We start from the raw sequence: 27,688 nt of genomic DNA on the forward strand, positions 1-27,688 counted from the left end.
GGAGTATTAGGAATAAATGGGATGAACTTAGAGAATGGATCAGTATGTGGAACTACAATGTGGCCGTTACTGAAACTTGGCTGGAGGAAGGGCAGGATTGGCTGATGCAGGTACCGGGGTTTAGGTGTTTAAAAGGAATAGGATGGGAGGTAGAATAGGGGGGAGTAGCATTACTGGTCAGGGATTGTATCAGGGCTGTAGAAAGGGAGGACGCTGCACAGGGAGTGTCCACTGTGGTTGGAAGTCAGAAAGAGGAAGGGATCAATCACTGTGCTGGGAATAGTCTATAGGCCCCCAAATAGCCCTCGGGACATCGAGGAGCAGATAAGCAGGCAGATTTTAGAATGGTGCAGGAAATACAGGGTTGTAGTTATGGGTGATTTCAACTTCCCTCATATTGACTGGCACCTCTTGACTGCAAGGGGGATAGATGGGGCTGAATTTGTCAGGTGTGTTCAAGAAGGATTCCTGACACAGTATGTGGACCGTTCGACGAGAGGACAGACCATACTGGATCTAGTTCTGGGTGATGAACCTGGTCAGGTGGCAGACCTCTTTGTGGGGGAGCATTTTGGTGAGAGTGACCACAACTCCCTTAGCTTCAGCATAGCTATGGAAAAGGATAAAAACAGACAAAATGGGAAAGTGCTTAACTGGGGAAGGGCTAAATATGAAGGGATGAGGCAGGAACTAGCGAGAGTAAATTGGAAACAGGTGTTTAAAGGTGAAAGCACAGAAGTAATGTGGAGGAAGTTTAGGGACCACTTGTGCTGGGTTCAGGATAGGTTTGTCCCACTGAGACAAGGAAAAAGTGGTAGGAAAAGGGAACCGTGGCTGATGAAACACGTGAGGCAACTCGTCAAGCGGAAGAAGGAAGCATATGTTAGATATAAGAAGCAGTCAGAGCCCTGTTGGTCATTTGTCGATTGCTCCTACCCTGTTTACTTAATTGTCTCCTACCAGTCTTTCTTTTGAAACCTTATTATAATACTTCAATACCGCTTTACTGTGGCTGGGAAAAGAACCAAAGCATTTGCAAAAGGAAGAGAAACAGAAGATGAATCCCCAGTCACTTTGGATTCAATCAGTGACTTCCTTAAACGGCAAAAGTAGGAATTCTCTGAGGAGTTTCAACGGCTTAATGGCAAATTGGATACAATTCAATGAACTTTATTTGAGCATGAGAACCAAATTCAGGAGAATACTGCGAAGCTAATGACACTTGAAGAGGACGTTGAAGATGCAATTAAACTCTGCAAAGAGTTATCTTTATCCAATGATAAAATGCTGAAAAGAATCTTCAGTCCCAAAAATAGAAACAGGAGAAATAACTTGTGAATCCTGGGTCTTGAAGAATCAATTGAAGGCGCTGACCCTACGAAGTCTTTGCAAACTTTCTCAAGCAGCTTTTCCCTGCTTTATTCACTTCCGATCCGAAGCTTGATCGAGCTTTTCGCTCTCTGACTTTGAAGCCATTTTCCTCGGCGGCGAAACCCAGATCGATCGAACTAACCTTTCAGGAGTTTCGTATTAAGGACCTTTTATTTCACCACACCCAGAGACAAGCAATGATTGATTTCCGAAATTACAAGGCTAGATCTGTGGAAGACTATTCGCCTGAAGTTTTGGCTGATCGCATGAAATATAAAGAAGATATCTCGGAATTTTATAATGAAGGATATAAACCATCCCTTCAGTTCCCCGCACGTCTGTGTATTGTTTTGAAGAACAGATTGCGAAAAAGAATCCATTCAGTTGAAGATGCAAAGGTGTTTCTGAAGGATGAAGTCTAAAACTTATATTTCTTATTTGATCAAGTTTTTTCTTCTGTTAATATGAATTTGAAATAAGGTTTCATTAAGCTTACGTTTTGGCTGTTCATATATTGTCTTTTGTTATATATTTTTTTGATACTACTTTATTTTATCTGGTTTTGAGGCTTTATTACAGCTTTATACTTTATACAGCTTTATACAGCTTTCTTTGAATTTGTTTAAAATGATCCTTTCGTATTTCCGAATACCGAGTTATTTTACTTTATATGTTGTGTCTTGGTAGGGACATAATGACCTTGCAGGACTGGAGTTTTTCTTTTCTGTCAACAGGATTTTTTGGGGCCGGTACTTAGTTCTCAGCTCGCTGACTGTCTATTGGTCAGCTTTCTTGCTTTGGGTAGGGGAGGGGGTAGGGCCTATTTCTCTTTGGGAGCTGTGTTGGGTTGAATATATGATTGTTCGTTTGAATACCTTACTTTAACGTTTGCTTTCCAGTTTTAATAACTTATGGCCAGATCTTTTAATTACTTGTTGATTGGTATTTAAAATGGTTCGAAGTATTAACCTGTTTAGTTTGAATGTGAAAGGGCTGAATCACCCCACCAAAAGGAACAAAGTGTTTGCTTATATTAAAAAAAATAAAAGCACCCATTATTTATTTTTACAAGAAACGCACATACGCAGCTGTGATACTTACGTTTTTTTTTACTGGGTGGAAGCGTATGCAATTCCACTCTTCGTTTAAGGCAAAATCACGTGGAGTTTCGATTTTTGTAGATAATACAGTTTCCTTTATTCAGCATAAAGTTGTTTCGGACCCTAATGGTCGATTTGTTATTGTATCAGGGAGTTTAGACAGTAAGTTGATTGTTTTTGCAAATGTATATGCCCCCAACATAGATGATCCAGGATTTTTTGAACGTCTATTTTCATTTTTGCCAGATTTGCGTACTTACACTCTTGTGATGGGAGGAGATTGTAACAGCTGGTTAGATCCAGTATTAGATCGCTAATTTATTAAACCAGCCACACTTAATTTATCAGCTTTGTTTATCCAATCTTTTCTAACTAAATGTGGTATAGTTGATGCTTGGCGGTTTCTTCATCTGACGGACAGGGAATATTCTTTTTTCTCTCGTGTCTATCATTCTTATACCAGGATTGACTTTTTTTTTATTGTTAGTCAAATGATTCCATTAGTTCGATCGATTGAATATAAAGAGATTGCTATCTCTGACCACTCTCCTGTAATTCTATCTTAAAATCTTCCTGGTCCTATTCCCATGAGTAGATTTTGGCGCTTTAATTTAACTCTGTTATCCGATGAGGATTTTTAAAAAATTTATGGAGAATCAAATTACTCTTTATTTTTGAAGAAAATACGTCGGAAGAGTCGTCTAGCCTTATTATATAGGATACTTTTAAAGCATACATCTGGGGTCAAATTATTTCTTATATTGCAAACATCATTAAAGAAGCTAACAAAGAAAAAAATGAATTAGCCAATCAGATAAAGCAACTGGACCATAAATATGCTTCGGTATCTGATCCTGAAACATATAAGAGATGTATTGAAACTGAAACTAAATATGATCTTCTTTTAACATATCCAATTGAAAGACAACTTTTAAAAGATACAAGTCAACTTTATATTCACGGAGATGAAACTGGTAAGCTACTGACTAATCAATTGGAAGCCATTTTCGGCCAAGTGGCAAATTAAAGAAATACATAAGATTAATGGGGACATGGCAACTGAGCACCTTGAAATTAATGACACTTTTAGAGAATTTTGTTCTAAATTGTATAGTTCTGACTCTGTTAATGATAATATTGCAATGAATAATTTTTTAGATCAATTAAATATCTTTTGTTAGATGATAGTAGACAATTGGATCAACCTACTTCCCAGGATGAAATTGCTCAGGCTATTTGAGAATTGCATTCTGGGAAATCCCCAGGACCCGCTGGATTCTCTGGAGAGTTTTATAAGGCTTGTTCCTCCTTGCTTATACCACACTTATGTTCTACCATTACAGGAAGGAATTACCGGAGTCTTTTTACAGAGCTTCCATTTCGCTCATTCTCAAAAAGAATATGAATCCTACTAAATGTTCTTCGTATAGACCTATCACTTTACTCAATTTTGATACTAAAATTTTATCTAAAGTGCTGGCTCGCAGACTTGAAGATATATTTTGCGCATGCACCAGTCGTGGTACAGCCAATCCGATTTATTCTTACCTTCTTCTTCTTACTTTTTAATTTACGTTATTTTTTGTATTTTTTTTCTCACGGTAACATGTCGAAGCTGCACACCCTCTAATATAGAAACATAGAAACATAGAAAATAGGTGCAGGAGTAGGCCATTCGGCCCTTCGAGCCTGCACCGCCATTTATTATGATCATGGCTGATCATCCAACTCAGAACCCAGCCTTCCCTCCATACCCCCTGACCCCTGTAGCCACAAGGGCCATATCTAACTTCCTTTTAAACATAGCTAATGAACTGGCCTCAACAGTTTGCTGTGGCAGAGAATTCCACAGATTCACCACTCTCTGTGTGAAGAAGTTTTTCCTAACCTCGGTCCTAAAAGGCTTCCCCTCTATCCTCAAACTGTGACCCCTCGTTCTAGACCTCCCCAACATCGGGAACAATCTTCCTGCATCTAGCCTGTCCAATCCCTTTAGGATCTTATACGTTTCAATCAGATCCCCCCTCAATCTTCTAAATTCCAACGAGTACAAGCCCAGTTCATCCAGTCTTTCTTCATATGAAAGACCTGCCATCCCAGGAATCAATCTGGTGAACCTTCTTTGTACTCCCTCTATGGCAAAGATGTCTTTCCTCAGATTAGGGGACCAAAACTGCACACAATACTCCAGGTGTGGTCTCACCAAGGCCTTGTACAACTGCAGTAGTACCTCCCTGCTCCTGTACTCAAATCCTCTCGCTATAAATGCCAGCATACCGTTCGCCTTTTTCACCGCCTGCTGTACCTGCATGCCCACTTTCAATGACTGGTGTATAATGACACCCAGGTCTCGTTGCACCTCCCCTTTTCCTAATCGGCCACCATTCAGATAATAATCTGTTTTCCTATTTTTGCCACCAAAGTGGATAACTTCACATTTATCCACATTAAATTGCATCTGCCATGAGTTTGCCCACTCACCCAACCTATCCAAGTCACCCTGCATCCTCTTAGCATCCTCCTCACTGCTAACACTGCCACCCAGCTTCGTGTCATCCGCAAACTTGGAGATGCTGCATTTAATTCCCTCATCCAAGTCATTAATATATATTGTAAACAACTGGGGTCCCAGCACTGAGCCTTGCGGTACCCCACTAGTCACCGCCTGCCATTCTGAAAAGGTCCCGTTTATTCCCACTCTTTGCTTCCTGTCTGCTAACCAATTCTCCACCCACACCAATACCTTACCCCCAATACCGTGTGCTTTAAGTTTGCACACTAATCTCCTATGTGGGACCTTGTCAAAAGCCTTTTGAAAATCCAAATATACCACATCCACTGGTTCTCCCCTATCCACTCTACTAGTTACATCCTCAAAAAATTCTATGAGATTCGTCAGACATGATTTTCCTTTCACAAATCCATGCTGACTTTGTCCGATCATTTCACCGCTTTCCAAATGTGCTGTTATCACATCCTTGATAACTGACTCCAGCAGTTTCCCCACCACCGACGTTAGGCTAACCGGCCTATAATTCCCCGGTTTCTCTCTCCCTCCTTTTTTAAAAAGTGGGGTTACATTAGCCACCCTCCAATCCTCAGGAACTAGTCCAGAATCTAACGAGTTTTGAAAAATTATCACTAATGCATCCACTATTTCTTGGGCCACTTCCTTAAGCACTCTGGGATGCAGACCATCTGGCCCTGGGGATTTATCTGCCTTCAATCCCTTCAATTTACCTAACACCACTTCCCTACTAACATGTATTTCGCTCAGTTCCTCCATCTCACTGGACCCTCAGTCCCTTACTATTTCTGGAAGATTATTTATGTCCTCCTTAGTGAAGACAGAACCAAAGTAATTATTCAATTTGTCTGCCATGTCCTTGCTCCCCATAATCAATTCACCTGTTTCTGTTTGCAGGGGACCTACATTTGTCTTTATCAGTCTTTTCCTTTTTACATATCTATAAAAGCTTTTACAGTCCGTTTTTATGTTCTCTGCCAGTTTTCTCTCATAATCTTTTTTCCCCTTCCTAATTAAGCCCTTTGTCCTCCTCTGCTGAACTCTGAATTTCTCCCAGTCCTCAGGTGAGCCACTTTCTCTGGCTAATTTGTATGCTACTTCTTTGGAATTGATACTATCCCTAATTTCTCTTGTCAGCCACGGGTGCACTACCTTCCTTGATTTATTCTTTTGCCAAACTGGGATGAACAATTGTTGTAGTTCATCCATGCAACCTTTAAATGCCTGCCATTGCATATCCACCGTCAATCCTTGAAGTGTCATTTGCCAGTCTATCTTAGCTAATTCATGTCTCATACCTTTAAAGTTACCCCTCTTTAAGTTCAGAACCTTTGTTTCTGAATTAACTACGTCACTCTCCATGTTAATGAAGAATTCCACCATATTATGGTCACTCTTACCCAAGGGGCCTCTCACGACAAGATCGCTAATTAACCCTTCCTCATTGCTCAAAACCCAGTCCAGAATAGCCTGCTCTCTAGTCGGTTCCTCGACATGTTGGTTCAAAAAACCATCCCGCATACATTCCAAGAAATCCTCTTCCTCAGCACCTTTACCAATTTGGTTCACCCAGTCTACATGTAGATTGAAGTCACCCATTATAACTGCTGTTCCTTTATTGCACACATTTCTAATTTCCTGTTTAATACCATCTCCGACCTCACTACTACTGTTAGGTGGCCTGTACACAACTCCCACCAGCGTCTTCTGCCCCTTAGTGTTACGCAGCTCTACCCATATCGATTCCACATCTTCCCGGCTTATGTCCTTCCTTTCTATTGCGTTAATCTCTTTTTTAACCAGCAACGCCACCCCACCTCCCCTTCCTTCGTGTCTATCCCTCCTGAATATTGAATATCCCTGAACGTTGAGCTCCCATCCCTGGTCACCCTGGAGCCATGTCTCTGTGATCCCAACTATATCATAATCATTAATAACAATCTGCACTTTCAATTCATCCACCTTATTACGAATGCTCCTTGCATTGACACATAAAGCCTTCAGGCACTCTTTTACAACTCTCTTAGCCCTTTTTAATGCTTGCCCTGGATTTGTCGGCCTGCCACTTTTACTTTTCCCCTTTGTACTTTTTGCTTCTACGCTCACTTTACACCCCTCTGTCTCTCTGCACTGGTTCCCATCCCTCTGTTGTGAACTAACCTCCTCACACCTAGCCGCTTTAATTTGATTCCCACCCCCCAACCATTCTAGTTTAAAGTCACCTCAGTAGCCCCCGCTAATCTCCCTGCCAGGATATTGGTCCCCCGAGGATTTAAGTGTAACCCGTCCTTTTTGTACAGGTCACACCTGCGCCAAAAGAGGTCCCAATGATCCAAAAACTTGAATCCCTGCCCCCTGCTCCAATCCCTCAGCCACGCATTTATCCTCCACCTCATCGCATTCCTACTCTCACTGTCGCGTGGCACAGGCAGTAATCCCGAGATTACTACCTTTGCGGTCCTTTTTCTCAACTCCCTTCCTAGCTCCCTATATTCTTCTTTCAGGACCTCATCCCTTTTCCTACCTATGTCATTGGTACCTATATGTACCAGGACCTCTGGCTCTTCACCCTCCCACTTCAGGATATCTTGGACACGATCAGAAATATCCCGGACCCTGACACCAGGGAGGCAAACTACCATCCGAGTCTCTGGACTGCGTCCACAGAATCGCCTATCTGACCCCCTTACTATCGAGTCCCCTATCACAACTGCCCTCCTCTTCCTTGCCCTACCCTTCTGAGCTACAGGGCCAGACTCTGTGCCGGAGGCAGGGCCACTGTCGCTTCCCCCGGGTAAGCTGTCCCCCCCAACAGTACTCAAACAGGAGTACCTGTTGTTAAGGGGCACAGCCGCCGGGGTACTCCCCATCACCTTCCTTTTCCCCTTCCCCCTCCTAACCGTGACCCACTTGTCTGCCTCCCGTGGCCCCGGCGTGACCACCTGCCTTCCACTCCTCTCTATCACCTCCTCACTCTCCCTGACCAGACGAAGGTCATCGAGCTGCAGCTCCAGTCCCTTAGGAGCTGCATCTCGATGCACCTGGCGCAGATGTAGACGTCCGGGAGGCTTGGAGACTCCAGGGCCTCCCACATCCGACACCGAGAACAGCAAACTGCCCTCACAGTCATAATGCCCCTCTCCTCAAATAGCAACAGAAAATGAATGTCAAACCTTCCTCGCCTCACCCGCTTCCGCCTAAGCCCGGTGAGCCGAAGCCCTTAAGTCTTCACTCTGCTCCCGGCTCACTCTGCCACCCGCAAACTACGCTGCCCGCTCTATGAGGCTCTGTTCCTTTTAAATCTGCCGCGCTGCACTGCCCTACGTCACACGCCTGCGCAGTCCCGCCTCTCAGAAAGCCGTTGGAGAAAAAAAAAATAACGAAAATTTCAAAAATCTCTTTTTCGGCACTCCCACTCAGACTCTCAGACTCCTTCTTCGAATCAAATCCGAAGCAGGATGTCTGCCCTTTTAAATCTGCCGCGCTGCACTGCCCGACGTCACACGCCTGCGCAGTCCCGCCTCTCAGAAAGCCGTTGGAGAAAAAAAAAATAACGAAAATTTCAAAAATCTCTTTTTCGGCACTCCCACTCAGACTCTCAGACTCCTTCTTCGAATCAAATCCGAAGCAGGATGTCTGCCCTTTTAAATCTGCCGCGCTGCACTGCCCGACGTCACACGCCTGCGCAGTCCCGCCTCTCAGAAAGCCGTTGGAGAAAAAAAAAATAACGAAAATTTCAAAAATCTCTTTTTCGGCACTCCCACTCAGACTCTCAGACTCCTTCTTCGCTGGTAGAGAGAGTTTTATTTGGGTTTTCTTTAGCGCTGGAAATGGTTACATCCTGACTCGCGGGACTGAAGCAAGGCCGCATTGTGTATTTCACGGACCAGCAAACACTGGCCAGCTTAGCGAACAGAGCGGAGGCCACCCCTGCTGAAATCCGGAGGAAAACACACAGAGGGGGATCACAAAGCCGAGGAAAGAGGACCGGGTCGAGACAACAGAGACTTTTGGTGAAGAGGAGTTCGGTGGGTAATACCGTTCCGGCTGACCGGAAGTGCACTGAGAGCGGTAAGCGTAAAGGAGTTGGGTGCTTACTGATCTGGCTAACAACAGATGGTGCAATCTGGGGTATATTATGATTGAGGAACGTGTTTGCAGACTGGATATCGAACTTCTTACTGTTGGACTTCAGCCACATTCCACCGTGATACAACACTTGGCAACACGGGAGGTCGTTCCTGCCTGTGGCCATCGAACATGCAGCTCCTCCCGTGGAGGGTCAGACACCCTGAGCCAATAGACTGGTCCTGGACTTATTTTCCATCTGGCATAGTTTGCATTTTGGTGTTTGATTGTTGGGGTTTTTTGTATTGCTATATTTACTCTCCATTGTTGGTTGGTGCAGCTGTAATGAAACCAAATTTCCCTCGGGATTAATAAAGTATATCTATCTATCTATATTGATAGGATGCAAAACTGGGCTGACAAGTGGCAAATGGAGTTCAACCCAGATAAGTGTGAGGTGGTTCATTTTGTTAGGTCAAAGATGATGGCAGAATATAGCATTAATGGTAAGACTTGGCAGTGTGGAGGATCAGAGTCAAGTCAAGTCACTGTATATTGTCATTTCGACCATAACTGCTGGTACCGTACACAGTAAAAATGAGACAATGTTTTTCAGGACCATGGTGCTACATGACGAATACAAAAATTACACTGAACTACGTAAAAAAAAAACACAAAATTACACGAGACTGCACACCTACTGAGGACTGCATAAGGTGCACAAAACAGTGCAGGAATTACAATAAATAATAAACAAGACAGTAGGTTGGTGTCAGTCCAGGCTCTGGGTACTGAGGAGTCTGATGACTTGGGGGAAACAAACTGTTACATAGACTGGTCGTGAGAGCCCGAAAACTTTGGTGCCTTTTGCCAGATGGCAGGAGGGAGAAGAGTTCGTATGAGGGGTGCGTGGGGTCCTTCACAATGCTGTTTGCTTTACGGATGCAGCGTGTGGTGTAAATGTCTGTAATGGCGGGAAGAGAGACCCCTATGATCTTCTCTGCTGACCTCAGTATCCACTGCAGGGTCTTGCGATCCGAGATGGTGCAATTTCCGAACCAGGCAGTGATGCGGCTGCTCAGGATGCTCTTGATACGTCCTCTGTAGAATGTGGTGAGGACGGAGGGTGGGAGATCGACCTTCCTCAGCCTTCTCAGAAAGTAAGGACACTGCTGGGCTTTCTTTGCTATGGAGCTGGTGTTAGGAACCAGGTGAGATTCTCTGCCCAGAGAATCTTGGAGTATGAGTCCATAGGACAGTCAAAGCTGCTGCGTAGGTTGACCCTGTGGTTAAGAAGGCGTACGGTGCATTGGCCTTAATCAACTTTGGGATTGAATTTAAAAGCCGAAGGGTAATGTAGGACTCTGGTCAGACCGCACTTGAAGAACTGTGCTCAATTCTGGTCACTTCACTACAGGAAGGATGTGGAAACCATAGAAAGGGTGCAGAGGGGATTATACAAGGATGTTGCCTGGAGTGGGGAGCATGCCTTATGAGGATAGGTTGAGTGAACGTGGCCTTTTTTCTTTGGAGCGACGGAGGATGAGAGGTGACCTGATAGAGGTGTATAAGATGATGAGAGGCATTGATCGTGTGGATAGTCAGAGGCTTTTTCCCAGGGCTGAAATGGTTGCCACAAGAGGACACAGGATTAAGGTGCTGGAGATTAGGTACAGAGGAGATGTCAGGGTTAAGTTTTTTACACAGAGAGTGGTGAGTGTGTGGAATGGGCTGCAATAGGGTCTTCAAAGAGACTCCTGGACAGGTACATGGAGCTTAGAAAAACAGAGGGCTATGGGTAACCCTGGGTAATTTCTAAGGTAAGGACATGTTCGGCACAGCATTGTGGGCCGAAGGGCCTCTATTGTGCTGTAGTTTTTCTATGTTTCTAATTTCTATTCACATTCCTCTGGCCTCACTGGACAGGAACACTGAAACATCAAGTGAGAAACAGCAGGAGGTGGCCATTCAGCCCCTCTAACCATCAACAAGATGGCGGCTGCTCTCCCATCTCAGACACGTTTCTGCCCGATCCTCATTTCCTCGATCCCTTCTGTCTCCACACATCTGCCGACCTCTGTTTGATGTGAGGACGATCACTGAGTCTTCACCGCCCTCTGTAGTGGGGATTTACAGAGAGTCACCACCCTCGGAGTGGAGGCATTTCCCCTCATCTCAGTCCTGGACAGTCCACCCCCTTTTTCAGAGACTGGGATCCCTGGTTCAACCGGTAATGATGTTGTGCATTTCAATGTGTTCACCTCTCAGTCCTCAATTCTCTAAATGAAAGGGTTATCACATTTGATCTTTCTTCATATGATGACCCCACCACTCCAGGGATCAGTCTGGTGAATCTTCATTGCACTCTCCATAACAAATACTCTCTAACCTCTTTGTTAATCCTCTATGGAATTAATTTCCATCTTCTGCAGCCCCGTGTTGCCCCAACCACTCACCTCCCACCCCATCACTATTTCCACCTTCCCACCTCCCCCTCACCTGGATCCACCTCTCACTCCCCAGCTCTTGCCCCATCCCCACCCCTCACCTCTTTTCTCTGACTATTTCCCGTCCACTCTCAGTCCAGAGGGAGGGTCTCGGCCCGAAATGTTGACGGTCCATTTCCCTCCACAGATGCTGCCCGACCCACTGAGTTCCTCCGGCAGTTTGTTCTTTGGTCTGTGTGACCCGTGTTAGTGTGGGGAGCGGGATTTTACACCATATTCCAGGTACAGTCTCAACAAAACACAAATAATTGTCACTTTGCCCGGACCATTGGCCCCGCTTGCAGGGCAACAGTCTGCCGGTGTTTGCCCCCCAATGTGGTGAATCCCTCTGCTCGCCACCACCGTGGGCTCAGACATTTCCACAGATGAGCCCCTCCTGTCCCCACCGGGACAAACATCCTGTCCGCCCCCTCTCTCACCGTCTTCATCCTTTCAATAAAATCCCCCTCTCCCTCCCCGGGGAACCGGCATCAAACCGACGGGCCGAGCGGTCTCCTCCTACCTCTCAGCGACACATCAGACTCCGGCCGCAGGAGACGCTTCACAAACGCCCCAACTTCCCTCGGAGGGAAATGGAAATAAATCAGAAAGCGGACATTTACTTTGACGGTTGTCCCGCCGTGACGGAAAGTTCGGGAGACGGTGTCAGCGGGGGTAACGCCCTCTCGGTAGGTCCGCCTCGGGTATTGGCTGGAAGCAGTGATTGACATCGCTTCGGACCAATCGGAATAGCGCAGCGCGTGAAACCTCTGTTGACGGCGGTGGGGGAGGGACTGGTCACGTGATTAGTAGCCCAGCCGTTAAACCGACCAAGCTCGAGCTCACCAGCGCGCGGTGCACAAAAGGCCCCGGATGATCGGTTGAGGTAAGAAGGGATCTCCGGGTTGGGGGTCTCACCGGGCGGGCGTTTTCAACACCGACTTCGGGTAGTTGCTGTGAGCTCCGGACTCCGTGACCCGCAATCCCGGGACAGTCCTGCTCTCTTCCCTCTCTCTCAGCCCTACCATCCGTACACGGGCCCCGGGGAGCTTCCGGCTGATGAGGGAATGGGAACCGATGGATCTCTCAGACAGAGCTGAGCTCCAGCTGTCTAAATGCAAGGATCGGGAACTCGGAGAAAGGGAACAAAATCTTTTACATCAGCTGTTGAGAAAATCACCTTTGTTCTGCCTCCAGTCACAAACAAGAGAAAATCTGCAGATGCTGGAAATCCAAGCAACACACACAAATTGCTGGAGGAACTCAGCATTAGTACTCTTTTCCATAGATGCTGCCTGGCCTGCTGAGTTCCTCCAGCATTTTGTGTCTGTTGCTTGTTCTACCCCCTCTTGTTCTAGACTTTTCTACCCGTGAGAATATGTTTTGACCCACTCTCTCTGGGTACATAATGATATCAAACACCTTTGCCCTGGGCAACAAGTAGCTTTCACATCACAAATGTGCCAGACTCCAGTGAGACAGACTACTGCCCTGCCCTTCATATTCATTGGCATTGCCATCACTGAGTTCACCACCGTCAGTCACCTGGGGGAGAGTTCAGGGGAAATATTTGTGTACAAAACAGAAACTGGTGTTACCTGTGTGTATTGTGGTGATGCAAAAGTTACTGGAGAATTTGCAAGTGGGAAGAAGTGGAGTGATAGTTGGAAATCTGACTTTTTCAAGCATTATTTAGCAAGAGAATCACATATGGACAGTGTGCAAAAGCTGTGGTGAGAAAATGCTTAATTACCCACTACAGGCCTGCTACATAGGTTATGTGAGAGTGCAGATGAACTTGATCAAACCCAGAGGACATCAAAGTTTTTATTGACAGTGATTTGCTAGCTGTTAAAATGAATAGCTCAAAATATAAAATTTAGTGCCCACATGTTGTTGTCACCGGGCAAAAAATTGCACAGCACAAGATTTTTCTGCACCCTGGTCATTACAAATTAGAGGGGAGACCTCCAGTGTCCCTGATGCCCTCACCTACAAGATCTGCATCCAGCTGCAGCTTGTAACCCTGCACTTTAAATAGTTGGAACTTGAAATGGATGAATTCCGGATCATCCAGGAGTCGGAGGGGGTGATTGATATGACATGAAGACAGGTGAGTTACACCCAAGGTGCAGGACACAGGTAACTGGGTGAGAGTCAGGAAGGGGAATGAGGGTAAACAGCCATTGCAGAGTACTCTTGTTGCCATCCCCCACAACAACAGGTAGACCACTTTAGAAACTCTTGGTGGGGATTATCTGACTGTGCAAAGTCAAAGGGATGATAGGGGATTTGTTGGTTGGGGAACAGAACTAAAAGGGGATGAATATCCTAATGGTAAGGCTTGCTAGTGCATACCTGTGGGGTGGGTGGTTAAACTGAAGTTACAGGGAGTATTGGAGCCAGAATGATAGAACAGATTGTGAAGAGGGTGAATTGAATTGAATTGACTTTATTACTTTCATCCTTCATATACATGAGGAGTAGAAATCTTTGCATTACGTCTTCATCTAAATGTGCAATTTATAGTAACTTATAATAATTAATATGTACAACAGGGCATTCAGTGTAACATAGAAATACAATTGTACCAGCATGAATGAATCAGTCTGATGGCCTGGTGGAAGAAGCAGTCCCAGCGCCTGCTGGTCCTGGCTTTCATGCTGTGGTAGTGTTTCTCGGATGGTAGCAGCTGCAACAGTCTATGGTTGGGGTGACTCAGCTCCCCAGTGATCCTACGGGACCTTTTTACACAATAATGTTAATATCCTGGATAGGGGAAAGTTCACATATACAGTTGGGCTGGGCTGTCTGCACCACTCTCTGCAGAGTCCTGCGACTGAGGGAAGTATCGGTCCCATACCAGGCAGTGATGCCGACTCTCAGGATGCTCTCAATTGTGCCCCTGTAGAGTGTTCTTGGGATTTGAGGAACCATACCAAACTTCTTCAACAGTCTGAGGTGAAAGTTCTCACCACACAGACAGTATGAACAGACCAGGTGAGATCCTCGGTGATGTTTATGTCAAGGAATTTGAAGTTGTTCACCCTCTCAGCAGCAGATCCATTGATGTCTCCATTTCTCTGTAGTCCACAACCAGCTCCTTTGTTTTTGCAACGTTGGGGGAGAGGTTGTTTTCGCTGTTCAACATAAAGCATAGAAATCTACAGCATATTCCAGGCCATTCAGCCCACAATGTTGTGCCAACCATGTAACTTACTCTAGAAAGTGCCTAGAATTGGGGAGCTGAGTCACCCCAACCACAGAACGTTGCAGCTGCTACCATCCGGGAAATGGTACCACAGCATAAAAGCCAGGACCAGCAGGCTCCGGGACAGCTTCTTCCACCAGGTCATTCATGCTGGTACAATTGTCTTTCTATGTTATATTGAATGTCCTATTATATATATTAATTATTATAAGTTACTATAAATTGCACATATAGACAAAGACGTAACACAAAGATTTCTACTCCTCATGTATATGAAGGATGTAAGTAATAAAGTCAATTCAATTCAATTCACCCTCTTCACAATCTGTTCTGTCATTCTGGCTCCAATCCTCCCTGTAACTTCTTGACACCAGACAGATGTTGTTCAGACCTCAGAGAAAGTCAGTAATCAAAAGGTTGAGCATGGCGCAGTGACTCTCCTAAGCTGCATATATCACAATGGAAGAAGCATTGTAGGAAAGCCAGATGAGCCCAGGGCATGGAATTATGATATTGTAGCCATTACTGGGAGCTGGTTGCACCCAACAGTGAGGGATTTAGAGGAACAAATTTGTAGAGAGATCGCAGACTGTGCCAAGAAACAAGGGTTGAGATTGTAAGCGATTTTAAATTTCCATATATTGACTGGGACCCCACACCATAAAAGGGCAAGATGGAGTAGAGCTTGTCAAATGTGCCCTTAATCAGTACGTAGAATTTCCAATGCAGAAATGTGGAATAAGCTATTAGGAAATGATCCAGAGTTAGTGATAGAAATTACTGTTTGGGAACACTTTGTATCCAGTGATCATAATGCCATGAGATTTTTTTTAGCTGTCTTCGGTTGGTTTTTAAAAGTTTCCCAATATTTTTTTTTCTTTTCTGCCCTCTCTTTGGCTTTTATGTTGGTTTCGGCTTCTCATTTCAGCCACGGTTGTGTCCTCCTGCCTTTAGAGTGCTTCACTGGGATGTCTCTGCCGTGCACTCAGCTCCCGAATTGCTCCCAGAAACTCCAGCCATTGCTGCTCCGTTGTCACTCCTACCAGTTTCCCCTTCCAATCAAGTTTGGACAGCTTCTCTGTCAAAGAAGTTTGGAGAAGTTCAGTGCAGAAACAGGCCATTTGTCCCATCTACACAATGCTGAAAATATTTAAGCCGTCTAAAGCAACTACCTGCACCAGCACCATCACCTTCCACACCCCGACCATCCAGGTACCTATCAAACTTCTCTTAATGGTGAAACCGACCTCACATGCACCACTTGTGCTGACATCTCATTCCACACTCTCACCACCATTTCAGTGAACAGCTTTTCCAAATGTTCCTGTGAAATTTTCACCTTCCCCTCTTACTCGTGTCTTCTGGTTGTCATCCCACCCAACCTCAGTGGAAAAAGCTGCTAGCATTTACCCTATCTATACCCTTATAATTTTGTATACTTCTAACAAATCCTCAAAGCAATGTATAATTTCCTTGTTTATGTTTAGAGTCTTTTTTAGGTGTATAAGATGATGAGGGGTATTGATCATGTGGATAGCCAGAGGTTTTTCCCCCCAGGGCTGAACTGGCTAACACAAGGGGGCATAGTTTCAAGGTGCTTGGAAATAGGTACCGAAGGGAAGGCAGGGGTAAGTTTTTTTTTAAACACAGAGAGTGGTGGGTGTGTGGAATGCACTGCCAGCAGTGGTGGTCAAGGCAGATACAAAAGGGTCTTTTAACAGCTTCTTAGATAGGTACATGGAGCTCAGTAAAATAGAGGTCTATGTGCTAGGGAAATTCTAGGCAGTTTCTAGAGTAAGTTACATGGTTGGCACAACATTGTGGGCTGTATGGCCTGGAATATGCTGTAGATTTCTATGTTCTATGTTGAACAGTGAAATAACTTTGGCTATCCTACAGTCCTCTGATAATCCCCTGTCACTAAGGATGATTTAATTATCTCTGCTCAGGCCCTGACAATTTCTGCACTTGCCTACCGTAGGGTCTGAGGGAGCACCCTGTCATGCCCTGGAGATTTATCCATGCTGATCTGCCTCAGGATAGCAAACATCTCTTTTTTAATCTGTACAGGGTCCATGATGTTAATACCGCTTTTCCACACTTCCATAGGCTCTGTGTCCATCTCCTGAGTAAAGGAAAAGGAATGGTATGTCGCATCTGGAGTTTCTCCAGTTAGCGGACGATTCCCTCTGATGTAATGGGGAACCGCGTACGAGGCAAGGTACAGCAGTGGTTTGCCATTGCCTTCTGCTGGGTGAGTTTCCAAAGAGATCACCAGCTCGTAACCCAGCACAGATGGAAAGTGTGCAGAGGAGCCGTCTGGATTTGAACTCGGGACCTTTCGTCCCAAAGTCTGGCACTGATGCCACTACGCCACCAACCGCGTCTCTCCTGAGTAAATAGAGGTGAAAAAAAAATATTTAAGATATTCCCCTTCCGCTTTGGTTCCAAACATGCATCGCCAACTTTGTCCCTTGCAATCCTTTTGCTCTTAATCTATCTCTCGAATCCCTTAGAATTCTCCTTCATCTTTTCTGCAAGGCCAGCCATCCTGATTTATTTCTTATGTGTTCTCTTGCATTTCTTAAACTCCATAAGAACCTACCTGCCTATCCCTATTCTGCAACTCCATTTTGTGCTTCACCAGCATCTCAATATCTCTTGAAAACCAAGGTTCCCTACAGTTTCTATCTTTACCTTTTATTCTAACAAGCACATACCTGCTTTGTACTTTCAAAATTTTGCTTTGAAAGCCTCCCATTTACCAAGCACACCTTTGCCATAAAGTAGCCTGTCCCAGGCCACAGTTGCCAGATCCTAGTGTCATAATTCCAGGTGTTGATCCATGTCCTGAACACATCCGCCTTTCCTACGCTGCTCCCTGTATTGAAATATACAGGGCTCAGCATATTCACTGCACCATGCTCAACTTTTTCATTCCTGACTTTGTCTGAGGACTGAACAGCACTATCTCCACAACACCTCCACTCTCTGTTCTGTTATTAGAACATAAAACATAGAAGAGTACAGCACAGTACAGGCCCTTCGGCCCACAATATTGTGCCGACCCTCAAACCCTGCTCCCAGATAAGCCCCTACCTTAAATTCCTCCATATACCAGTCTAGTAGTCTCTTAAACTTCACTAGTGTATCTGCCTCCACCACTGACTCAGGCAGTGCATTCCACGCACCAACCACACTCTGAGTAAAAAACCTTCCTCTAATATCCCCCTTGAACTTCCCACCCCTTACCTTAAAGCCATGTCCTCTTGTATTGGGCAGTGGTGCCCTGAGGAAGAGGCACTGGCTATCCACTCTCTCTATTCCTCTTATTACATTGTACACCTCTATCAAGTCTCCCCTCATCCTCCCTCTCTCCAAAGAGTAAAGCCCTACCTCCCTTAATCTCTGATCATAATTCATACTCTCTAAACCAGGCAGCATCCTGGTAAATCTCCTCTGTACCCTTTCCAATGCTTCCACATACTTCCTGTAGTGAGGCGACCAGAACTGGACACAGTACTCCAAGTGTGGCCTAACTAGAGTTTTATAGAGCTGTATCATTACAACGGGACTCTTAAACTCTATCCCTCGACTTATGAAAGCTAACACCCCATAAGCTTTCTTAACTACCCTATCCACCTGTGAGGCAACTTTCAGGGATCTGTGGACATGTACCCCGAGATCCCTCTGCTCCTCCACACTACCAAGTATCCTGCCATTTACTTTGTAGTCTGCCTTGGAGTTTGTCCTTCCAAAGTGTACCACCTCACACTTCTCCGGGTTGAACTCCATCTGCGACTTCGCAGCCCATTTCTGCATCTTATCAATGTCTCTCTGCAATCTTTGACAATCATCTACACTATCTACAATACCACCAACCTTTGTGTCATCTGCAAACTTGCCAACCCACCCTTCTACCCCCACATCCAGGTCGTTAATAAAAATCACGAAAAGTAGAGGTCCCAGAACAGATCCTTGTGGGACACCACTAGTCACAATCCTCCAATCTGAATGTACTCCCTGCACCACGACCCTCTGCCTTTTGCAGGCAAGCCAATTCTGAATCCACCTGGCCAAACTTCCCTGGATCCCATGCCTTCTGACTTTCTGAATAAGCCTACAGTGTGGAACCTTATCAAATGCCTTACTAAAATCCATATAGATCACATCCACTGCAATACACTCATCTATATGCCTGGTCACCTCCTCAAAGAACTCTATCAGGCTTGTTAGACACGATCTGCCCTTCACAAAGCCATGCTGACTGTCCCTGATCAGACCATGATTCTCTAAATGCCCAGAGATCCTATCTCTAAGAATCTTTTCCAGCAGCTTTCCCACCACAGATGTAAGGCTCACTGGTCTACAATTACCCGGACTATCCCTACTACCTTTTTTGAACAAGGAGACGACATTCGCCTCCCTCCAATCCTCAGGTACCATTCCCGTGGACAACGAGGACATAAAGATCCTAGCCAGAGTCTTAGCAATCTCTTCCCTCGCCTCATGAAGCAGCCTGGGGAATATTCCATCAGGCCCCGGGGACTTACCCATCCTAATGTATTTTAACAACTCTAACACCTCCTCTCCCTTAATATCAACATGCTCCAGAACATCACCCTCACTCATATTGTCTTCACCATCATCAAGTTCCCTCTCATTGGTGAATACCGAAGAGAAGTATTCATTGAGGACCTCGCTCACTTCCACAGCCTCCAGGCACATCTTCCCAACTTTATCTCTAATCGGTCCGACCTTCACTCCTGTCATCCTTTTTTCCTTCATATAGTTGAAGAATGCCTTGGGGGTTTCCTTTACCCTACAACCCAGGGCCTTCTCATGCCCCCTTCTTGCTCTTCTCAGCCCCTTCTTAAGCTCCCTTCTTGCTTCCCTATATTCCTCAATAGACCCATCTGAACCTCATGTATGCTGCCTTCTTCCACCTGACTAGATGTTCCACCTCACTTGTCACCCATGGTTCCTTCACCCTACCATTCTTTATCTTCCTCACCGGGACAAATTTATCCCTAACATCCCGCAAGAGATCGCTAAACATCGACCACATGTCCATAGTAAATTTCCCTGCAAAAACATCATCCTGATTCACACCTGCAAGTTCTAGCCTTATAGCCTCATAATTTGCTCTTCCCCAATTAAAAATTTTCCTGCCCTCTCAGATTCTATCCTTTTCCATGATAATGCTAAAGGCCAGGGAGCGGTGGTCACTGTCCCCCAGACGCTCACCCACTGAGAGATCTGTGACCTGACCCGGTTCATTACCTAGTACTAGATCTAGTATGGCATTCCCCTTAGTCGGCCTGTCCACAAACTGTGACAGGAATCCGTCCTGGACACACTTAACAAACTCTGCCCCATCTAAACCCTTGGAACTACTCAGGTGCCAATCAATATTAGGGAAGTTAAAGTCACCCATGATAACAACCCTGTTATTTTTGCACCTTTCCAAAATCTGCCTCCCAGTCTGCTCCTCTGTTTCTCTGCTGCTATCAGGGTGCCTATAGAATACCCCCAATAGAGTAACTGCTCCCTTCCTGTTCCTGACTTCCACCCATACTGACTCAAAAGAGGATCCTGTTACATTACCCACCCTTTCTGTAGCTGTAATACTATGCCTGACCAGTAATACCACTCTTCCTCCCCTTTTTCCACCCTCTCTATCCCTTTTAAAGCACTGAAATCCAGGAATATTGAGAATCCATTCCTGCCCTGGTGCCAGCCAAGTCTCTGTAATGGCCACTACATCATAATTCCATGTATGTATCCAAGCTCTCAGTTCATCACCTTTGTTCCTGATGCTTCCTGCATTGAGGTACACACATTTCAGCCCTTCTACCTTACTGTCTTTACACTGTTTATTCTGCTTCTCTTTCCTCAAAACCTCTCTATATGTTAGATCTGGCTTTACTCCATGCACTTCTTTCACTGCTCTATCACTCCGGGTCCCATCCACCTCGCAAATTAGTTTAAACCCTCCCGAACCATGCTAGCAAACCTACCTGCAAGGATATTGCTCCCCCACGAGTTCAGGTGCAAGCCATCCAATCTGTACAGGTCCCACCTTCCCCAGAAGAGATCCCAATGATTCGAAAATCTAAAACCCTGCTCCCTGCACCAACTCCTCAACCACGCATTCAACTGCCATCTTCTCCAATTCTTACCATCACTGTCACGTAGCACTGGCAGCAATCCTGAGAACGCCACCCTTGAGGTCCTGTTCTTTAGCATTCTGCCTAGTTTCCGAAACTCACATTTCAGGACCTCATCCCTCTTCCTGCCTATGTCGTTGGTACCAACATGTATCACAACTTCTGGTTGCTTTCCCTCTCGTACCAGGATGTCGTGCACCTGGTCAGAGACATCCCGGACCCTGGCACCCGGGAGGCAACAAACCATGCGGGTGTCCTTCTCACGTCCACAAAATCTCCTGTCTGCTCCCCTGACTATAGAGTCTCCAATGACGACAGCTCTCCTCTTCTCTGTCCCACGCTTTGCACCACCGGGTAAGACTCAGTGCCAGAGGCCCTGCCACCATGGCTCACACCTGGTCGGTTGTCCCCGACAACAGTATCCAGGACAGTAAACTTATTATTCAGGGGAATGGCTACAGGGGTGCTCTGCACTACCTGTCTGCTCACCTTCGCTTTCCCCCCTCTGACCGTCACCCAACGACCTGCTTCCAACAGCCTAGGTGTGACTACCTCCATGTAGCTCTCATCTATGACTGCCTCATTCTCTCCTATGTGTCGAACGTCATCCAGCTGTTGCTCCAGATTCCTGACACAGTCTTCCAGATCACTCAGCCATATGCACTTCTGGCAGATGTGACTCTCCGGGAGAGGGGCATTCCCCCAAGACTGCCACATCTCACATGGGAGGCACATCACCATCTCAGGAGACATTGAAAAGACTAACTGCGAGCAAGCTGGTCCTCCGCCTCTTCTCATCAAAGCCACTCGAGTCAAAGCTCCACTCACTCACTGTCCGCTTTGCTTGAGCTATCTCTCTATTTATCTGGTTAAGCTTTTCAAAATACTTGGTCACCTGTCCTCGACTGCCCAATCAGCTGCTTTCTGCTGAGTCTGAGCTATTCAAATCTTGATTGTCTAATCAATGGCTTTCTGCTGATCAATTTAAATCTTGATTGACTTGATTGCACAGACCAACTGCCCAAAACTGCCAGAATCTCTCGAGTCAAAGCCTCAAAGCTCCACTCCTTCACTGGCCCACTCACTCACTGGCCGCTTTCCACAGGTTCCCATTCCCCCTTCAACTTTAGTCTAACCCCTCTTACCCCACCTCCCACCATACAGCTCTATCACTCCTTTGGCTTTCCTCGCCCAGATCAATAAAAACAAGGAGGTGCACACCAGGTACAGGCAGACAGGAACAGTTGGGGTACTGATGAGATACAGGAAATTCAAGTGAACACTTATGAAGGAAATAAAAGAAGGCATGAGGTTGCCCCAGCAGACAAGGTGAAGGAGAATTCTCACGGATTCTGCAGATATGTTCAGAGGAAATAGATTGCAAGGGAAAAAATTAATCCTGTGGAAGATCAGAATGGTAATCCATATGAGGAGACAAAACAGATGGGGGAGATCTTTTCTGCATCGGTATTTACTCAGGAGATGGTCACAGGGTCTATAGAAATGAGGCAAAGCAGCATCAACTTCCTGTAACCGTGCACAGATTACAGAGGTGGAGTTGTTTGCTGTCTTAAGGCAAATTAGCGTGGATCAATCCCCAGGGCCTGACAAGTTGTTCCCTGGGACTCTGTGGAAGACAAGTGCAGAAATTGTCGGGGCTCAAGCACAGATATTTAAATGATCCTTAGATACTGGTGAGGTACTGGAGGATTGGAGGACAGCCAATGTTGTTCCGCTGTTCAAGAAAGGCTCTAAAAATAAACTAGAAATTATACGTTGGTGAGCCCGATGTCAGTAGTGAGAAAGTTATTGGAATGTGTGTGCAGGAAACGGATGTACAAGTATTTGGATCGATGTGGACTGATTAAGGATAGACAGTATGGCTTTGTGCATGGTAGGTCATGTCTAACCAATCTTATAGAGTCTCTCGAGGAAGTTATCAGGAAAGTGGATGAAGGCAGGCAGTGGATGTTGTCTACATGGACTTTAGCAAAAGCACTCCACAAGGTCTCATATGGGAGGTTGGTCAAGAAGGTTTAGTCACTCAGCATTCAAGATGAGACAGTAATTTGGATGAGTCACTGTGTTTGGGAGAAGCCAGTGTGTGGCAGCAGATGGTTGCCTCTCTGACCGGAGGCCTGTAACTAGTGGTGTGCCACAGGGATTAGAGCTGGATCTGTTGTTGTTTGTCATCTATATCAGTAATCTGAATGTTAACTTGGTTAGCTGGACCAGCAAATTTGTCGATGGCACCAAGATTGGGGTGTAGTGGACAGCGAGGAAGACTATCATGGCTTGCAGTGCGATCTGGACCAGATGGAAAAATGGGTGAAGAAATGCAAAATGGAATTTAATGGAGACAAGTGTGAGGTGTTGCATTTTGATAGGACCAAGGTCTTACTCAGGGAATGGTCAGGCACTGAGGAGTGCTGTAGAAGGAAGGAATCTGGGAATACAGGTCTATAATTCACTGAAAGTGGTGTCACAGTTAGATAGGGACAGAAAGAAAGATTTTGGCAAATTGGCCTTCATGAACCAAAGTACTGAGTACAGGAGATGGATGTTTTGTTGACATTGTACAAGACGATGGTGAGGCCTAATTTGAAGAATTGTGTGCAGTTTTGGTCAGCAACCTACAGGAAGATGTAAAAGAGGTTGAAAGAGTTCAGAGAAAATTCACAAAGATGTTGCCAGGTCTGAAGGACTTGGGTTATAGGGAAAGACTAAACGGTCAGGACTTTATTCCTTGGAACGTAGAAGATTGAGTGGAGATTTGATGGAGTATATGACAATTATCAGGGTTATAGATAGGGTAAATGCAAGCTGGCTTTTACCACTGGGATGGTGTGGGACTACAACTGGAGGCCATGGGTTAAGGGTGAAAGGTGAAACGTTAAGGGGAACATGAGGGGAAACTTCTTCACACAGACGGTCATCCGGGTGTGGAATGAGCAGCCAGCACAAGTGCTGAATGTGAGCTCAATTTCAACATTTAAGAGGTCTGTGTAGGTGCCTGGATGGTAGGGGTATGGGACTGGGCAGTTTAAATAGTTCAGCACAAACGAGATGGTCCAAAGGGCCTGTTTCTGTGTTGTAATTTTCTATGACTGTGACAAGAACCTGAAATAATACAAAAATTCACTCCAAGTCCTTTTAACAGCTGTGCGGACCAACCATTCATCTCAGCGGCAATTTTTTATATGGCGTTAAAACTGTGGCACTTTAAGTTAATAATACATAAAAGAAAATCCCAAATGCATGTCAAGAAAGACTATTTGCACGAGAGTGTTTCAGTTACTGTGGGGCCAGGCACCCATACTGCTCAGCAGGAACAGGGAATAATACCAATGGAGAGAGTGAAACTGAGCCAAGTCACAGATTGGAGACGGCAGAAATGTCCCATTCTTATAGAGACAGGAAGAGCATCAGGGAGTTGATGGTCATTCCAGATACCAGTCAGAAGATGATTTCTCTGTCCAACTTGGGTTGAACCTCACTGTAACAGTATGATACCAGATCACACCTTGGCAACTCAAGTAATCTCACCTGAAATGTTGTCCTACACCCATTGATGGATTTTGTAAATCTTTTTACAGGTTAAAAACGAGGAGGAATTTGCTTCCAGCAATCTCAAACACGGCACGCCAGTTTTGCTGTCTCTGTCTGGATATTTAAGAAGTGGAGCAAGGGATCGACCATCCTTCCTGTTCAGACTGTGGGGAGCGATTCCCTCGGTCATCTGACCAACTGACACGCCCGTCATTTTAAACAGGGGAAAGGCCGTTCCCCTACTCAGACAATGGGAATGGATTCACTCGGTTATCTCAATTGAAGGTACATCAGCAAGTTCACACTGGGCAAAGCCATTCATCTGTTCTTTGTGTGAGAAAGGATACAGTCGGTCTTCCCACCTGTGGACACACCAGTCAGTTCACACTGGGTAGAGGCTGGTCATCTGCTGAATTTCTGGGAAAGGATTCACTGAGTCATCTAACCTAATGGCTCACCAGCGAGTTCACACTGGGGAGAAGCCGTTCAGCTGCTCAGACTGTGAGAAGAGATTCACTCACTCTTCCGCCCTACTGGTACACCAGCGAGTTCACACTGGGGAGAAGCCGTTCAGCTGCTCAGAATGTGGGAAGGGATTCACTCAGTCGTCCCACCTACAGAGTCATCAGCGACTTCACACTGGGGAGAAGCTGTTCACCTGCTCAGAATGTGGGAAGGGATTTACTCAGTTATCCCACCTACAGAATCATCAGCGAGTTCACACTGGGGAGAAGCCGTTCACCTGCTCAGAATGTGGGAAGGAATTCACTCAGTCGTCCCACCTACAGAGTCATCAGCGAGTTCACACTGGGGAGAAGCCGTTCACCTGCTCAGAATGTGGGAAGACATTCACTCATTCATCCAACCTACAGAGTCATCAGCGAGTTCACACTGGGGAGAAGCCGTTCACCTGCTCAGAATGTGGGAAGAGATTCACTCGGTCATCCCACTTGCAGAGTCATCAGCGAGTTCACACTGGAGAGAAGCCGTTCATCTGCTCAGAATGTGGGAAGGGATTCACTCAGTCATCCCACCTACAGAATCATCAGTGACTTCACACCGGGGAGAAGCTGTTTACCTGCTCAGAATGTGGGAAGGGATTCGCTCAGTTATCCAACCTACAGAGTCATCAGCGAGTTCACACTGGGGATAAGCCGTTCACCTGCTCAGTCTGTGGGAAGAGATTCACTCACTCTTCCAGCCTACTGGTACATCAGCGAGTTCACACTGGGGAGAAGCCATTCACCTGCTCAGTTTGTCCGAAGAGATTCAGTCGGTCAACCCACCTACAAAGTCATCAGCGAGTTCACACTGGGGAGAAGCCGTTCACCTGCTCAGAATGTGGGAAGAGATTCTCTGAGTCATCCCACCTAAAGAGTCATCAGCGAGTTCACACTAGGGAGAAGCCATTCACCTGCTCAGAATGTGGGAAGAGATTCACTCAGTTATCCAACCTACAGAGTCATCAGCGAGTTCACACTGGGGAGAAGCCGTTCACCTGCTCAGTCTGTGGGAAGGGATTCACTCGGTTATCCGACCTACAGAGTCATCAACGAGATCAGACTGGGGAGAAGCCGTTCATCTGCTCAGTCTGTGGGAAGAGATTCACTCGGTCATCCGATCTACAGAGTCATCAGCGAGTTCACACTGGGGAGAAGCCATTCACCTGTTCAGTCTGTGGGAAGGGATTCACTCAGTCATCCAACCTACAGAGTCATCAGCGAGTTCACACTGGAGAGAAGCCATTCACCTGCTCAGTCTGTGAGAAGAGATTCACTCACTCTTCCGCCCTACTGGTTCATCAGCGAGTTCACACCGGGGAGAAGCCGTTTACCTGCTCAGAATGTGGGAAGAGATTCACTCGATCATCAACCCTACAGAGTCATCAGCGAGTTCACACCAGGGAGAAGCCGTTTACCTGCTCAGAATGTGGGAGGAGATTCACTCGATCATCCACCCTACAGAGTCATCAGCGAGTTCACACTGGGGAGAAGCCATTCACCTGCTCAGAATGTGGGAAGGGATTCGCTCAGTTATCCAACCTACAGAGTCATCAGCGAGTTCACACTGGGGAGAAGCCATTCACCTGCAAAGAATGTGGGAAGGAATTCACTCAGTCATCCCAACTACTGGCACACCAGTCAGTTCACAATGGGGAGTGACCGTTGTTATGTATCATTTGCTGTGGGCTGTCATTCTAAGAGAGGGAGAGATTAAGGTGAATCAGTCTGACTTGCATCTTGTTTACATCGCTCACAGCTTGTTTAGTTTTAACCGAGGACACAGACACTCAGTCAGGTGGAGATGAAGGAGGAAACATGCAAGGATCGAAACAAGGGAACTAGTGGCCATGGGTCACTGTTTAGAACTTTCCTCTGCCCACCCTGTAATTATTGATTCAGCGAACATCGAATGTGTGGTTGTCACCTCGTTTGATCCATAGGAGTGGATCTGATTTGGGGTATCCTGTGAAGACCACTTATGTGTTAACCCTTGCCTGGGTGTGGTGTGGTAATTCACTTGAAGATGATACCCCTTGTGACAAGTTACTTTCGGTGATAATTCCTATGTGGATTTGGAACGACGACAGATAAATTCTACAGTGACTGTTCTCTCGTTTTACCACCATGGAAACTGTGGAATTTGACATAATTGCCTTCTCTCGACATTTACCCTGGATTACAAATATCTCTCTCTCATCACCTATTCTGTGGTTGAACTGAACTTTCATAGTTCACCGTCTCAAGACTCCAAGCCTTGTTTCCCCCGAGCTCAGTAGGCTGGGAGTTATATTTACACACCTATATACACATACCTCTGTTAACTATTGTTTATCTTGCTTAAGTTACTATATTATAAGCAGATACTAATAAAGATAGTGGTTTTAACATCAAAACCAGACTCCAGGTGTAGTCTGCATTGCTGCTGGTTCATTTCTAAAGCATTACGGTTCGTAAAAAAAATTGGGGCCTGCGTCCTGGATATGAACAGATTTGGGGGCATATAGATTACTTCTCGATTTCATTGGTGAAATCCCTTTTGATTTATTTGTGTGTAGGAAATCAGAAGCAATGCATGTTGATAGATGTCTGGAAGTGCCAACCTCTGAGGCATTAGAGGACGCCAGAAGGATTGAGTTATCGAGTATTGCTGGAAGGTTAAAACTTGCTAAGATGAAATTGACAATGAGGAGGTCACAGATGCAG

General features: G+C 45.7%; 1 pseudogene; it reads left to right on the forward strand.

Moving 5' to 3' along the window:
* LOC134341957 (zinc finger protein 208-like) overlaps positions 1-27,449 on the forward strand; it is a 37,811-nt pseudogene extending 10,362 nt beyond the window's left edge.
* The last annotated feature ends 239 nt before the right edge of the window (positions 27,450-27,688 follow it).

Source organism: Mobula hypostoma, unplaced genomic scaffold, assembly GCF_963921235.1.
Source record: "Mobula hypostoma unplaced genomic scaffold, sMobHyp1.1 scaffold_42, whole genome shotgun sequence".
Classification (NCBI taxonomy): domain Eukaryota; kingdom Metazoa; phylum Chordata; class Chondrichthyes; order Myliobatiformes; family Myliobatidae; genus Mobula; species Mobula hypostoma.